This window comes from Narcine bancroftii, chromosome 1 (genome assembly GCF_036971445.1).
Source record: "Narcine bancroftii isolate sNarBan1 chromosome 1, sNarBan1.hap1, whole genome shotgun sequence".
Lineage (NCBI taxonomy): Eukaryota > Metazoa > Chordata > Chondrichthyes > Torpediniformes > Narcinidae > Narcine > Narcine bancroftii.
This window is the reverse complement of record NC_091469.1, coordinates 359,948,021-359,962,442: the sequence shown is the minus strand read 5'-3', so window position 1 is coordinate 359,962,442 and position 14,422 is coordinate 359,948,021.

Genomic DNA, 14,422 nt, shown 5'->3' with positions numbered 1-14,422 from the left:
AAAAACAAATTTCCCAGCTTGATCAGTGAATTATCCTTGGTCTCATGACCTTCAACTTTAGATTCTTTTGTGAGGAATGTTGACAAATACATTTTTATGTGAACATAAATATCACCAATACATATCCACCAGTTCAATCCTTAAGGCACCCTTAAAAATGTAATTTTCTTAATTCATGACCCACCCTTTTCAACTCCATGCACTAAATGATTAAATGTAAACTTTTAAGTTGATCCTTGAGTGATAATCTTATTGTTTCATTTAGTAGTTTAACGGATACCATACTAAACACTCATTGTACTTTGTTATTTATTCCTTCTCTCTTCCTTCAATAATAGATCAATATAAAAAGGGAGAATTTTTGAAAATTAAATATGCAATATTTAACCTAATTGCATTGAAATTTGTTTCCAAGGGGATAAACACAATCTTAATATCAATGGTGACACAGCAACAAATCATTTAATAGATGTTCTCAGTCCAGTAAAGTATCCAAAGATCTTCCACATCAACAATAACAAATAGATGAGCCAGATGATCAAAAGCTTAGCCAAAGCCATTTAAACAGTATCATAAAGGAGGAAATGGGGTTGGAGGCAGAAAACTTGAGGAAGAGATTTCCAGAGTTGAGGCCTTAGATTAGGAAGGCAGTTGCCAATAAAAATGTTATCCTGAGAAAAAATTTAGAAGTGCTATGGAAGCTTAATTTAGAGAAGCTCATGCAACTTCACGAACATGTACTTTTACAATTCTTATGATATTCCTGCAAAACTGTTCACATCAACATGCATCTCTCCTTTCCTCATTTTAAGGAAATATTCTTATGCAACTGACTACCAGCCCCCCCCCCCCCACGTCTCCATCGGGCACACAAAACTCAAAGCGGTCAACCAGTTTACCTATCTTGGCTGCACCATTTCATCAGATGCAAGGATCGACAACGAGATAGACAACAGACTCGCCAAGGCAAATAGCGCCTTTGGAAGACTACACAAAAGAGTCTGGAAAAACAACCAACTGAAAAACCTCACAAAGATAAGCGTATACAGAGCCATTGTCATACCCATACTCCTGTTTGGCTCCGAATCATGGGTCCTCTACCGGCATCACCTATGGCTCCTAGAACGCTTCCACCAGCATTGTCTCCGCTCCATCCTCATCATTCATTGGAGCGACTTCATCCCTAACGTCGAAGTACTCGAGATGGCAGAGGCCGACAGCATCGAGTCCACGCTGCTGAAGATCCAGCTGCACTGGGTGGGTCACGTCTCCAGAATGGAGGACCATCGCCTTCCCAAGATCGTGTTATATGGCGAGCTCTCCACTGGCCACCGTGACAGAGGTGCACCAAAGAAAAGGTACAAGGACTGCCTAAAGAAATCTCTTGGTGCCTGCCACATTGACCACCGCCAGTGGGCTGATATCGCCTCTAACCGTGCATCTTGGCACCTCACAGTTCGGCGGGCAGCAACCTCCTTTGAAGAAGACTGCAGAGCCCACCTCACTGACAAAAGACAAAGGAGGAAAAACCCAACACCCAACACCCAACCCCAACCAACCAATTTTCCCCTGAAACCGCTGCAACCGTGTCTGACTTGTCAGCCACAAGCGAGCCTGCAGCTGACGTGGACATTTACCCCCTCCATAAATCTTCGTCCGTGAAGCCAAGCCAAAGAAGAAGATTATAGCACCTGCAATCCATGTTCGAATCTGATGTCATCTGTAAGGATTTCCTCTGGGTGCTACAATTTCCTCCCACGTTCAAAATACAGGCATGCAAGGTAAAAATCAGTCATTAGGGTGTATTTGGGAGGCACAGGCTCATGGGGTGGAAGATCCTGTTACCATGCTTTATTTCTCAATTAAAAAAAATATACAACCATAAATTTATTTTAAAAATGTTACAGATGCAGGGGGCCGAATTAATGAATTACACTGTATTTCGTTTAAACCTTTCTTGAACTAGACTACATTTCCTAAAAAAAATGTAATCATTCATCTTATCAACTGTACAATGGTGCTTTCATACTACCTTATCAAATGTGTTATGACAACATTATTTCTTTGTTCTGCATTTCTGAGTTTTATTTTAAAATGAGTAATGAACAAAAGGGAAATTTATTGACTGCTGAGTGTGATAACTATCTTTATTTTATTAAGTATGAAACAGCTGAGTTTGTAGTTGCTGATGCAAGACATGTATCTAAACAGGGTAACAGCTTCCTTCTTAAAATAACTCTTAGCCTGAAGAAGATAGGTGCCAGAATTTTAGCATTTATTTATTCACCAAAGACATTCTTGAAACCATTCCAGATTCAATTGAAAATGCAGACATGATACAAAATTCCGGCTGAAAAGATTTGGAGACACCAAACCCTCAAAAAATATCGCCACATATAAATTGACAGCAAAGCCAAAATACTTGTTTAACATTATATTTGGAAAGATTTTTAATATTTAGAAAAATGAATGTTAAATAATGCTACTACTATGTTGTTTTATTTATAGTGCATTTCACAGGAACCAGTGATGACTGTGAGTTGTTTATGTTTGCCAATCTATTTTAAAGTTTGTGGCGTCCTCAAGCCCTATTTCTACTGATCATTTGGAATACGTGCATATTTCGAGCAAAAATAAATAAAATCTGATGCAGCAATGCCAGCTCAATGTTTCCACCTCGGGTTTAAGAAAAATTGCCACATTTAGAACTAACAGCAGGAGGCAGAAAGGTCGCGTTGTACATTCGAGATTTATGATCTGAAATGCAATTAAACTTTTCAGACAGGGCGGACTTTGATTTTACCATCAACAGAACTATTTATCCAGTGATTTATACAGCAACTGAGTTTGGGCCGAGCTTCAGCACTGATTTTTTTTAATGTAACATTGAATACAATTAGCTCTATATTTATTTATTTTAAATGGTGTTGGTCTTCCTTGCTCATTTTTTTCTCTCTCAGGGCAGTCTTCAGCTCAATGTGAATCACATTAGCAGTCGTATACTTGATGCTAGATAAGTTTAGAGTGCAGTTTCGGTTTGTCTTCGACAGCCTGTACAATCAAAACTTTCAACAAGGGCATTTTCACATCCTGATAATTCCATGTTGTTGGCAACTACTGATGAAGATCTTCGAATCTGGGATATTAAGGAAGACTGCATCAGAAAGAACTAATGCAGTGTTTGCATTGTCTAAATGTCAGAATGAACTCTAGGTGCCAGCATGCTACTGAAACTATTGACAAGGATTTTATTTCGAACAATATTATCAATAAGATAGCATGATTATACAACTAGAGCAGGAGTAGGCTACTTTTCTCTGCTATTTAATTGGATCATGGCTGATCATAAATTCCACATTTCAATCTACACTTGATATACCCTCTGACTGAAAATGGATCTACCTTACTCTGCTTTTAAAAATGTTGAAGTCTCTACTTCTCTTGCTTCTGTGAGAAATCTTGGGACTCACAACTGCTGAAAGAAACAAATTTAATATTAGCCTTAAATGGGCAACCTCTTGATTTCTTGATTCCCCCAAAAGACAGCAATACAGTAGCTCATCTAATTGAGCTGCTGTCGTGCAATGCCATAGATCAGGGCTCATTCCTGGTCTCCAGAGCTGTCTGAGTGGAATTAGCTCATTCTCCCCATGTTGATGAGTTGCTCCAGTTTTCTCCAAGTGCCTGAAAGTATGTAGGCAGGTAGAGTAAACGGCCATTGTAAAATGTCCCTCATATTCAGTATACATGTGGTAAATCTGGAGATGGTGCTGAGAATGAAAATGGGCTTAATGTAGGAATAGTGTAAATGGGTGATGATGGTTGGTGTAAATACACTGGGTGAAAGAGCCTCTTTCCTCAAAGTCATACTCATATAATATTGTATCTCTTCATGCTTCTATGACAAAGGTAATATACACTCCACATCAACCCTGTCAATTCATGTCAGGATCTTAAATGTTTTAGTTTAATCCCCTCTCATTTTTTTCTGAACTCCACCAGATAATAACCTATTGCCATGATGTTCAGGTTGTTGTTTGACCACATTCCCAGACCTATTTCATGATATTCAACATATGCATACATGAAGACTAAGGAAACTTGGTTGCAGGATGGGCAGGACTGGCAGCTCAATGTTTCGGGATTCTCTTGTTTCAGATACGATAGAATGTGGGGGGGGGGGAATGAAAGGGGGAGGAGTGACATTGCTCATCAGGACAGATGAGAGGAATCATCTACTGAGGCTATATGGATAGAATTTAGGAACAGGAAACATATAACGACATTTATGGGGTTGATTATAGACATTCCAATAGTCAACAAGAAAAAGAAGACCAAATCTGCTGAGAGATAGCAGACAGCTGCAGGAAATAAAGTTGTGATGGTAGGAAATTATAACTTTCTACATACTGATTGGGACTCCCACACTGTAAAAGGGCTGGATGACTTGGAATTTGTCAAATGTGCTCAGGAAAGTTTTCTAAATCAATAACTAGAGGTAACAACTAGAAAGAGTACAATACTTGATCTATTAGTGAACAAGACAGGACAGGGGGTGACAGAAGTATGTGTAGGGGAACATTTTGGGTCCAATGATCACAAGCGATTTAAGTTAATTATGGAAAAGGATAGGTCTGGTCCTCGGGTTGAGATTCTAAACTTGGGAAAGACCAATTTTGAGGAAATAAAGGATCTAGAAAGTATGGATTGGACAAGGATATCAAGGATGTATTCAGTGAGTGGAAGGCCTTCAAAGGCAACATTTTGAAGGCACTGAGTTTGTATGTTCCTTTTAGGATGAAAGGCAAATTTAACAGGCATAGGGAACCTTGGCTTTTGATGGATTATGAGGATCTGGTTAAGAACAACAGAGAGTTGTATGGCAAGTGAAGGCAACAAGAAGCAAATGAGGTGAAAATGCAAGAAAAATGTAAGAAGGAAATTAGGAGGACTAAAAGAAGACATGAGGTTGCTTTGGCAGATAAGGTGAAGGAAAATTCTCAGTGTTTCTATTGGTATATTAAGAGCAAAAGGATACTAAGGGGAAAAATTGGTCTCCTTGAAGATCAGAGTAATCAGCTATTTATGGAGAAAGAAGAGGAGAGAAATCTTAAATGATTTTTTTACATCAGTACTTACTCAGGAAATGGAAACAGAGTCTAGAGAAGTAAGGAAAACAGGCAGTCAGATAATGGAATTTATAAATATTAGAGGAGGTGCTTGCTGTCTTAAATCAAATAAGAATGGATAAATTTGCCTTTCATCCTGAAAGGATCAGTGCCCTCAAAACATTGCCTTTGAAGGCCTTCCACTCACTGAACACATCCTTGACGTCCTTGTCCAATCCATACTTTCTTGATCCTTTATTTCCTCAAAATTGGTCTTTCCCAAGTTTAGAATCTCAACCTCAGGACCAGACCTATCCTTATCCATAATTAACTTAATACCCTTGTGATCATATGCCTGACAATATATTCCCTTGGACCTTGAAGGAGGGTAGTATAGAAATTGCAGGGGCTCTGGCAGAAATATTTAAAACGTCTTTACTCACTGGTGAGGTGCCAGAGGATTTGAGGATAGCTCATGTTGTTCCATTGTTCAAAAAAGGCTGCCAAAGTAATCCAGGAAATTATAGGCTGGTGAGGTTGACTTCAGTAGTAGGTGTATTATTGGAAAGTGTTCTAAGAGATCGGATATACAGGTATTTGGATAGCCAGGGACTGATGTGATTAGGGATAGCCAAACTGGCACTGAGTGTGGTAGGTCATTCTCAACCAATTTGATAAGAGTTTTTCAAGGAGGTTACCAGGAAAGTAGATGAAGGAAAGACTGTGGATGTTGTCTACATAGACTTTAGTAAGGGCTTTGACAAGTAGCACATGGAAGGTTAGTCAGGAAAGTTCAGACACTCTGTTTTCATGGTGAGATAGAAAACTGGTTTTGACATTGGCTATGTAGGAGAAGCTAGAGAGTGGTAGTGGATGGTTGCTTCTCAGACTAGTGGCCTGTGACTCATGGTGGGCCTCAGGGATCAGTGCTGGAACCATTGTTCTTTGGTCATCTATATCAATGATCTGGATAATAATGTGGTAAATTGGAACAGAAAGTTTGCTGATGGCACAAATGTTTGAAGTGTTATGGACAGCAAGAAAGGCTTTAAAAGCTTGCAAAGGGATCTGAACCAACTGGAAACATGGGCTGAAAAATTGTAGATGAAATTTAATGCAGACAAGTGTGATGTGTTGCAATTTGGAAGAGCAAACCAAGGTAAGACATATATAATTAATGGCAGGGCACTGAAGAGAATGGTAGAAGAGAGGGATCCAGGAATACAGATACATGATTCTCTGAAAGTGGCATCATGGGTGGATAGGATTGTAGAGAGAGATTTTTGGCATATTGACCTTCATAAATCTAAGCATTGACTATAGGAGTTGAGATCATATGGTAAAGTTGCATAAGACACTGGTGAAGCTAAATTTCGAGTATTGTGTGTAGTTTTGCTCACCTACTGCAGGAAATATATCAAAAAGATTGAAAGAGTGCAAGAGGATTTATTAGGATGTTGCTGGGACTTCAGGATTGAAAGAGAAAGGTTAAATAGGTTAGGACCATATTCCCTGGAGCATAGGAGAATGAGGGAAGATTTAATAGAGGTATACAAAATTAAGAGGGGTATAAATAGAGTAAAGGCAAATGGACTTTTTCCACTGAGGTTTGGAGAGATACAAACCAGAAGACAAAGGGGAAAGGTTTAGGGGGAATATTAGGGTTTATTTCTTCATGGTAGGAGTGGTAGGAGGAGTGGTAGTGGTAGGAGTGTGGAATAAGCTGCTAGCAGAAGTGGTGAATGCATGGTCAATTTTAAAATTTAAGAAGAATTTGAACAGGTACATGGATGGGTGGGGTATAGATGGCTATGGACTGGGAGCAGGTCAGTGGCATTAGGCAGAGTAATAGTTTGGCAAAGACTAGATGGGCCAAAGGGCCTATTTTCTCTGCTTTAATGGTCTATGGTAATAGATGGAGTTGATGGATGAAACTGGGGCTACTTAATTATCACTATTCGCAACCTCCTTCGATTTTCATGATCATGTAGGCTAAAATTTAATTATTTATCTTATCCTTACAAACCATTGCCTTTATAATAGAGAAAATAAAGTTGCATTTTTGAATAGAATGATCCAGACCTTGCACAAAATTCAAAAAGTTTAAAGCACAAATTTATTGTCAGAGTACATACATGATACCACATACAAAAATACTGTATGACAGTGATCTGTCCTGAGCTCCTCATATTTAACCATGGCCTTAAGCTTCAGTAAAAATGAACTTTTTAGATAAGAGATTGCCAAAAAATTCTTAAATGAAAATAATCAATATTCTCTGACATTGAATGAAGCAAACCTCAGGAAAATCTTTTAAATTCTTTTGATGGAAGGGGCATATTTCAATCTCTGTGAGTTGGGATTGGGCAGGGTATCAAATATGACAGTCAACAATAACAATACCTCCCTTCTGGACAAACTGAACATCTTCTATGTATGGTTTCAACAAGAAGAATAGATTGACATCGTCCCCTGAAGAGCAGGCCCCTTACTTAGCCAATGGAGTGAGGAGAATTCTATTCAAGGTGAACCCACACAAGGCAGCAGGACCAGAGAACATACTCAGTCAGGTGCTAAAGGACTGTGCAGACCAACAGATGTAAATCATTGCAGAGATTTTCAACATGTCACTGCAGCAGTCCATCATCTATGCAGTTTCAAAGCAACCACCATCACCCCGGGTCCAATGAGGGCAACAGTAATAGGGCTCAACAACCACCGCCCAGTTCCACAAACTGCCACCATTATGAAATGCTTTGGGTGTCTGGTGATGGAATGTATCAAAGCATGCCGAGACACTGAATCCATTTCAGTTTTTGTACAGATAGAACCATTCCATTGATGATGTTTTTGCCTTCTCTCTCCATTCCGTCCTGACCCATCTGGAGAATGTCAGCTCATACGCCAAGCTACTGCTGACTTCAGCTTGATGTTTAATACAACCATACCCTAGAGGCCGGTGAAACAGCTATCCTAACTGGGACTCATCAACTCTCTCTGTAACTGGATCCTAGACTTACTGATGGAAAGATTACAGTGCATTCCAGTTGGCAGCAGAACAATGAGCACCATTATGCTTAGCGCTGCCACACTTCAGCCCCCTCCTGCTCACACTATTGACCCACGACAGCAACATCTGGTCTAGTTCCAATAGTCACCAATTTTTCAGATGACGTGACAGTAGTTTGCCTCATCAGCAACATTGATGAGTCACACTACAGATAAGAGGTGAAGATTATAGTTAAATGGTGGGAGAATAACAACCTGAAACTCAACCTGGATAAGGCAAAGAAGATGAATGTGACCTTCAGGAAGACCAGAGATGACAACCCTCCAGTAAACATTAAAATCTCGGTAGTTGAGAGAATAAGAATGCATCGAGTTCCTTGCTGTCTACTTAAGAAGTGACCTATGCCTGATACGCATCTCCTCACTTGTCAGGAAGGTGTAATAGCAATTGCACTTCCTTAGAAGGCTGAGGCAGGCAAGGCTACTGACCAAGATCCTGTCACTTCCTACAGGAGCCATCTCAATATTGTCCTGGCCAGCTACATGTTAGTACGCTGTGGAGAATTGTATTGGAGGTCAATCAACAGGGCCATAGAAGCAGCAGAGTTTTATTGGGCTCTACCTCCCCACACCCCTACCACCTCTCCCCCTCTTCCCATCAATGTGATTTACCAAAATTGCTGTTTAAGGAGGGCGTGTAAAATCAATGAGGAACCCTACCACTTCACAAGCAGCATCTTCCAGCTACTTCTGTCAGGAAAGAAATACGTAAAGAAGTGTCAAGAGCCAGAACCTAGGCTGAGGAATAGCTTCTTCCCACAGGCAGTGAGACTGCTTAATGACTGATGCTAAAACAACTCTTTCAGACACCATTATTTATTATTAATAATTATTTTAAATATATGTTTACATATATTGTATTTGTCTGTATGTATGTTATGTCTGTAGGTGTGTTTTGCACTGTGGACTGAAGAATGCTGTTTTGTTGGGGTTGTACTGGTACAATCAATGATAGATTAACTTGAACTTGAGCATTGGAAAGTAGATGTCTACCCTACCTCATCTGAATTTAACCCCAGCACTGTAGACCAGGGGAAGGAAAACCACTCATAACAGGAAGGTTGTCAGATTCAATATTGCAGTCCCTAGGGCAGAAGAGTTTTCAATTCATCAATGAATCAAGAAATTTATTTTCTGGCTAGTTGCTATAAGCCCTTCATCCTGCAGTTGTCTTCCCTCCCTGATCTCTATCAACCGCAAACATTCGTACTGGCTGACTTTTCAGAGCAAGGAACATTACATTAACAAATCATTGCTGATCTCTCAGAGGAAATTCAAAATGATGAGCTCCAAGAGGAATATAACCATGAGGAATGTGATATACAATCCATTTGAATGTTGAAGATTCATCAGATCTCTGAACAGATCTGGAGAAAACCTTCAATGTGCAAAAATGGGATGATAATGGTCTGATCCTCCTTAAAGCCATGGTTGAAAACATAGACACTCTTAGAGTGAAATGAAGTTAACCATTCACAGAGAAAAACTCCACTTTTGTCTTGTGTAAGATTTGTTTAGAAAAACCAGGAGATATGTTTGTTTAAAAACTATTCTTGGAAAGGTAATTTCTGTATTAATATTACAGGTGAGGAAATAAGAATATAAATGAATCCCAATAGAAAGGAGAGCCATGAGAAGTTGTGCTAAATATCCTAGTTGCCAGTCCCGAACACAAATTATAACATTTGGGCTGCATTCCAATGGATGAGGAACGCAGAAATTGTTAGCTAACACCCACCCAGTTTCTACTGGGCAGGTAGGGTTAAAAATCCAATCATACTTTCAGGTCCATTTCTAAGATAATATGAACACTGCCAAATTGGCCTCAATTGTGTTTAATCAGGAACAACAGACACAGAAGTCTAGAAGTAGATTGGCAGCTCATCCTGTTGGCAGGAGATGATGTATAACATTAGGAGAAAGGAAAGAAAAACAATATAGATCAAAAGGGATTTTTTATGCTCCAGAGTTTACTCAGCCATTTTGTTCCTTTGTGCCAAATGAAATCGCATATTTCTGTCACATCCTGTTCATCCAGGCCTTCCCTTCATTCAATCATTTGAAAACATATGTTTTAAAGACATTGTTCTTTCAGGAATGCTTTGAAAATTATTGTTTTCTAATAACTGAGACAATTTGGTAATACATCAAAATTGAAGGCTTAGTTTAGATAAACAAGAAAGTCTGCAGATGCTGTAAATGTAGTTACATAAGCAATGTACCTCCTTCTTCACAAAATGTGGCTATCACTCGACTTCCATTAACTCAGCCCTTACCTGCATCCCCTCCATTTGCTGTACATCTGTCCTGCCCTCCTCTGCTCCTAGATGCAACAAGGACAAGATTCCCCTTATCTTCACCTTCCACGCTACAAACGTCTGCATCTAACATATTATCCTCTGGATTCTCTGCCACCTCCAAAGCAATATCACTACTAGACATGTCCACTGCTCTCCTGCTCTCTCCATCTTCTGCAGGGATCGCTCTCTCTCTGTGACTCCCTCGTCCATTCATGCCTTTCCATCAATTATCCCCTTGATACCTACTCCTGTTATTGGGAAATGCTACATATGGCCACATCTCCTCCCTCACCACAATTTTGGACCCTAGTCCTTCCAAGTGAAGCAACATTTCACTTGTGAGTCTGCAGGAGTCATCTGCTGCATCTGGTGCTCCTGTTGTGGCCTCCTCAATGTTCGATGCAGACTGCGAGATCATATTCGTGAGCACCTTCACTCTGTCGCTGCAATCGCGAGGACTCACAGTGGCTAACCATTTCAGTTCTGCACCTAATACCCACACTGAAATGTCTGTCCATGGCCTTGTGTACTGCCAAACCAAGAATATCAGGAAATTAGAGGAACAACATCTACATTCCATCCGGACACTCTCCAACCAGATGGCATTAACATGGACTCCTCCGGTTTCTATGAGGCCCCACTCCTGTTGCTGTCTTTTCTCAATCCCTTCTTCTCCTTTCCTCCCACTCCCCACCCCATGATCTCTCCATTCAGAGAGCTACCCCCTTTCCCTTTCACCTCAGCTTTTTTTTCTTTTCTGCCCTCCCTCCCATATCCATGAATGATCTCGGATGTTTGCCTATGCTCCTTCCCATGCCCCTTCTCTCCTCTCTACCCCACCTTTTTGTTGCTTTTTGCTTATAAATTTATGAAGGGCTCAGGCCTGAACAATTGGTTTTTCACAGACAAGAAGCAAAAGTCTTTGTTGAGTCTTAATCCAAACTATCAATTCCCTGTGGATACCATACCTCATCACTCTCTTGATCAACTTATCATGAGGGACCTTGTCACATTCTTGCTAGGAGCCATGAAGACAACATCCAAGGCCCTAGCCTGGACAATTTTCTCTTTTGTCAGAGATGAACTCCCCAGCTTAAAGTCATACTGACTACTGCAAATCTATGTATATTTAAATGTAAGTAAATCCCATCCATTCCTAATAATTTCCCCAACCATCATGTGATGCTCATCAGTTTATAGTTTCATGGATTTTCCCTATTTCCATTCTCGATCAAAGGAACAACATTGCAGTCTCAGTCACATTGCAGACTACTCTGCGGTCCTCTGGGACCTCACCTCTTGTGCCCAAAGGTTAAAGGATCACTGTCTATGCCCCATCTCTTTCAACAACCTGGGGTATGCCCATTAGGCTCCAGTAACTTATCTATCATAATATTCTTTAAAAGACCCATCACAACCTTTTTATTGATCTCAGTATTTTCAACACCATGCTTCCTATTACAATACTTGTTGTTCTTCTTCTGAGTGGATATCGATGCAAAGTATTTGTTTAGTATTTCATCCCTTAACTGCTTTATTTGGTATTGTTGGAGAGAGTGCCTTAACTTTAAGAGCATCTGAGCTGCATATATTAGCTTTTATTTCTCTTATGGTTAGGCGGGCAGTGTGCTCAGATGGAGGGACGTTACCCTGCCTAATCTTGCTCAATGGCTACGTGTTGTCATGCCATATTTAAATTTAGAGAAGATTAGATGGTCAATTTCCAATTTGAATTCAAATTTTCAAATACTATGGGAACCCTTTTTGAACTACTTTTATAATCTTTGATTTGTTATGAAGGGAGAAATGTTGACGAATGAGGTAAATTATCACTCTAATAAGAATCCTGTCTTTTTTTGGCTGAACAGCTTCATTCTTGGTAATGGGTTTAGATTTTCCTTTTTTTATATAATAAAATACAATATAATCAATTTGATTAAAATGTGGGGTACTTTGAATGAAGTATGATTTAAGTGTAATTTATTTTTGACTTTAACATATATCGTATGTTCTCTGTATTTTTGGATGTGAAATTTCAACATTAACAAAACTATTGAAAAAGAAAAAGTATCTCATCTGTCAAAGGTTGGAGCAACTATTTATAGGTAAGTTTACAGGTGACCAGTGGAAGGTATTCAAAAATGAAATAGTGAGTGATCAGGGCCAGAGGTTACTATTTCTCTGTCCATTACATTTTCCCACAGCAGGTACACCAAAAATACGATCCACTTGATATAGTGAAATTTACCATTATCGAAAATAATTTTCAGAAAATGCAAGTAACTTTTGTGTTTCAGATATTAGATCAAGATTTGTTCATTCTTCAATAGTTTGTCAGGCCCTAATTGCCACACCAGTTGTAAAGTGGCCATCAAACACAATCTGTTAACTCCACAAGAAAATTATGACAGAGTTTTATGGGATCAACATTAGACACAAACTGGTAAATGCAGGCTATCAGTGGCTCCTTTGGGAGGCAAATCTACATTTGGAAAATGGGAGTCTTTTATAAGTAAAATAGTGCGTGTTCAAGGCCAACTTGTTCTCATTGGAGTAAAGAGTAAGGACAGCAATTCCATTTAACTCCAGACATCAAGGGATATTGAGGGCTTGATAAGGAAATATCAGGACCCATATTAAAAGTATAGAGCACTGAAAACAGGCAAGATCCTTCAGCAGTATGCAGTGTACTTAATGAAGAAATTAAACAGACAAGAGTGGGCCATAAAATATAATTAACAGATAAAACTAAGGAAATCCCAAGGTATTTTAACTAGATTAAGAACAAGAGGTTAAGCAGGGAGAGAGCAGAGCCAGCTAGGAAACAACAGGGCAATCAATGTGTGGAGGCAAAGTTCAAGTTTATTATCATCTGATTGTACAAGTACTGTTGTGTCATCTGCAAACTTGATAACTGTGTTAAATGAACACCTTTTTCAGTACTCACAGGTAAAAGTACATTGCAATTGGAGATTTCAGTAGGATTATCGATAATATGAGAATGATCATTATAATGTTTATTATCATATACATTGTTTAATATACGCATGCACTGAAATTCATGAAAAAACTACAATCATATAGATTCATATTAAAAAAATAAATATGGAAAAAAGGTAGTTTATAAATATTCAATAGACCACTTAAGATAAATGGAAACTGTTAAATGCCCAAGTGGACCAAATGTGGGGATGTATGGAGCAATAAGGAGTTCATAGAGTGACAGGAAGGTAGTCACAACAAAGTTGCAGGAGGCAGGCAACAGAGTGATTATCAAGACAGGGAAACAAATGCAAGCAGGTAATTAGTGCAGGTACTCCTATGGATGCTCCCCTCAATAATAACTATATCACTTTTGATATATGGGTGGGGGGGGAAATGGCCTACTGGGCAAAGCTGCAGTGACTAGGACTCTAGCAGACTGGCTCTGTGGCTCAGGAAGGAAGGAGGGAGAAAATGGGAGTGGTAATCATTGGTGATTCAATAGTTAGAGAAGGAAAGGAGAGAGAGATGTGGATGGTTTGTTGCCTCCAAGGTGCCAGGGACATCTCAGATCAGGTCCACTGTATCGTGAAAAGGGAAGGTGAGCAGTAAGAAGCCACAGCTGTCGGGTATCCTTTGGCATTTCCATTCTCTTCTGGAATCTTCAGTTCACCCTACAGATGACTTTTTGTAGGTTGTATTTGCTCCTTGTGTAGTGTTCTGGATGTCTGGGCTGAAATTCATGTGATCTTGCTGTCAACAGGTTCAGGATTTCATTGTTCATCCAGGGCTTCTTTTTGGGGAAAACCATGAATGATTTGATGGTGACACACTTGTCCTCAGCTGTTCTGATGAATCTATAATAGCCATGGCATAATTATTCAGAATACCTCCCAATCCACTGACTCAAGGCAGTGACTCAGCTTTAAGGAGATAATGGTGCTGACTGCTGAACTGTAAATG